The following is a 3,128-nucleotide window of genomic DNA, read 5'->3' on the forward strand; positions in this document are numbered from 1 at the left end:
TAATTATGAAAATGCTCCAAAGGCCTGCCTGCATCCTATACATACCATAATACGTTATAGAGGTATTTCCTCAATTGAGGATCATTCCTATTACATGACTTTAGCTATGTCAAACTGAAATAAAACCAGCCATCACATGAATTCTCTAATCTTAGTGTTCCTTTCCAAAAAACAAGTTTTCATAAAACTAACCACTACAGGATATACGTGTTCATCCATGCTCATCCATTGCTTCTCTATTTTAAGTAGCCATAAAATATAAAGTTTACATGTTCATCAACTAATAAACTGATAATGAAAATGTGATATGTTTACACAATGGAACATTATGCAGCTATTAGGAAAACTAAAATTCACAAATTACTCTATGGAGCTAGAAATAGTTATTATTTAAGATAACGGGTTAAAGTAATGGTAACCAGTTCCAGAAAGGCAAACATTATATCTCCTCCCCTCACCCCCCCATATGTTGATGGGACTTTATAACCTTTGGAGTACCCATAAATCTAGTATTCAGTAATCTAGAAATGGGACATTAGACAGGATATTTCAAACAAAATGATAGGAAAACAAGTATTATGGGGGTGAAGGGGAATAATGGATCAGGAAGAATTAAATGATGTAGGTTTGGGAAGTCAGTGAAGAGAATATGAAAATATAACTAATATTAAATACCTTTGTAAAAGAAATACTGAAATCTACTTTTTCCAAAGCCTCCTAAAATCACATATACATAAACATATGCATAATATACATAATAGAAGAAATTTAAGTTGAGTTTCACATAATGGGGAGGGGGGAGAAGCTTACTCCAGACATCAGTTATGAGTAACTTCTTTTCATGTTATTGGTTAGTAGGGCTTCCAAACATTGAAGCATTTTGTTACTTCTTTTTTTTTTCTTTTTTTAAAAAATTTTTATTAGATATATTTCTTTACTTATGTTTCAAACGTTATTCCCCTTCACGGTTTCCTGTCCATAACTCCCATCCCTCCTGTCTGCCATACGGGTATTACCCCCATACATCCCCCTTACTGCCCCCCCATTCCCCTGCACTGGGGGTCAGATCTTGGAAGGATCAACGGCTTCCCCTTTCACTGGTGCTGCAACAAGGCTATTCTCTGCTACATATGCAGTTGGAGTCCTGGGTCAGTATATGTATACATTTCGGTAGTGGTTTAGTCCCTGGAAGCTCTGGTTGGTTGACATTGTTGTTCTTATGGGGTTGCAAGATCCTTTAATTCTTTCAATACTTCCTCTAATTCCCCCCAAGGGGTTCCTATTCTCAGTTCAGTGGCTTGCTGTTAGCATTGACCTCTGTATTGGACATGCTCTGGATGTGTCTCTCAGGAGAGATCTATATCTGGTCCTTTTCAGCATACATTTTTTAGCTTCATCAATCTTATCTAGTTTTGGTGGTTGTATAAATATGGGCTACATGTGGGGCAGGCTCTGAATGGCCATTCCTTGAGTCGCTGCTCTAAACTTTGCTTCCATATCCCATCCTATGGATATTTTTCCCCTTTTGAGAAGAAGTAGTGGGAGCATCCACATTTTGGTCATCCTTGTTCTTGAGCTTCCTGTGGTCTGTGGATTGCATCTTGGGTAATTCCAGCTTTTTGGCTACTATCCACTTATCAATGAGTGCATACAAAGTGTGTTTTTCTGTGATTGAGTTACCTCACTCAGGATGATGTTATCTAGTTCATTCCATTTGCCTATGAATTTCATAAAGTCATTGTTTTTGATAGCTGAGTACTACACCATTATGTAGATGTACCACATTTTTTGAATCCATTCCTCTGTTGAAGGGCATTTGGGTTCTTTTCAGCTTCTGGCTATTATAAATAAGGCTGCTATGAACATAGTGGAGCATGTGTCTTTGTTTTATGTTGGAGCATCTTTTGGGTATATGCCCAGAAGAGGAATAGCTGGGTCCTCAACTAGTGGAATGTCTGATTTTCTGAGGAACCTCCAGATTGATTTCCAGAATGGTTGTACGAGTTTGCAATCCCACCAGCAATGGAGGAGTGTTCCTCTTTCTCCACATCCTCGCCAGCATCTGTTGTCACCTGAGGGTTTTATCTTAGCCATTCTGACTGGTGTCAAGTGGGATCTCAGGGTTGTTTTGATTTTCATTTCCCTGATGACTAAGGATGTTGAACATTTCTTTAGGTGCTTTTTGGCCATTTGATACTTCTCAGCTGAGAATGTTTTGTTTAGCTCTGTACCCCATTTTTAATAGGGTTAGTTGGCTCTCTGAAGTCTAACTTCTTGACTTCTTTGTACATTTTGGATATTAGCCCTCTCTCAGATACAGGATTGGTAAAGACCTTTTCCAAATCTATTGGTTGCTGTTTTGTCTTAATGACAGTGTCTTTTACCTTACAGAAGCTTTACAGTATTATGAGATTTCATTTGTCGATTCTTGATCTTAGAGCATAAGTCATTGGTGTTTTGTTCAGGAAATTTTCTCCAGTGTCCATGTGTTCGAGATGCTTCCCCACTTTTTCTTCTATTACTGTGAGTGTATCTGGTTTGATGTGGAGGTCCTTGAGCCTCCTTAAGCTTTGTACAGGGTGATAAGAATGGATCTATCTGCATTCTTCTACATGGTGACCTCCAGTTGAACCAGCATCATTTGCTGAAAATGCTATCTTTCTTCCTTTGAATGGTTTTATGTCTTCTGTCAAAGATCAAGTGAGCATAGTTATGTGGGTTCATTTCTGGGTCTTCAATTATGTTCCACTGATCTATCTGCCTGTCTCTGTACCAATACCATGTACTTTTTATGACTATTGCTCTGTAACACTGCTTGAAGTCAGGGATAGTGATTTCTGCAGAAGTTCTTTTATTGTTGAGTATAGTTTTCACTATCCTAGGTTTTTTGTTATTCCAAATGCATTTGTAAAATGCTTTTACTATCTCTATAAAGAATTGAGGAGGAATTTTGATGGGGATTGCATTGAATCTGTAGATTGCTTTTGGCAAAATATCTGTCTTTATTAAATTAATCCTGCCAGTCCATGAGCATGGAAGATCTTTCCATCTTCTGAGATCTTCCTCAATTTCTTAAGAGACTTGAAGTTCTTGTTATATAGATCTTTCACTCACTTGGTTAAAGTCAC

The sequence above is a fragment of the Rattus norvegicus genome, chromosome 3 (genome assembly GCF_021556685.1).
Source record: "Rattus norvegicus strain SHRSP/BbbUtx chromosome 3, alternate assembly SHRSP_T2T, whole genome shotgun sequence".
Lineage (NCBI taxonomy): Eukaryota > Metazoa > Chordata > Mammalia > Rodentia > Muridae > Rattus > Rattus norvegicus.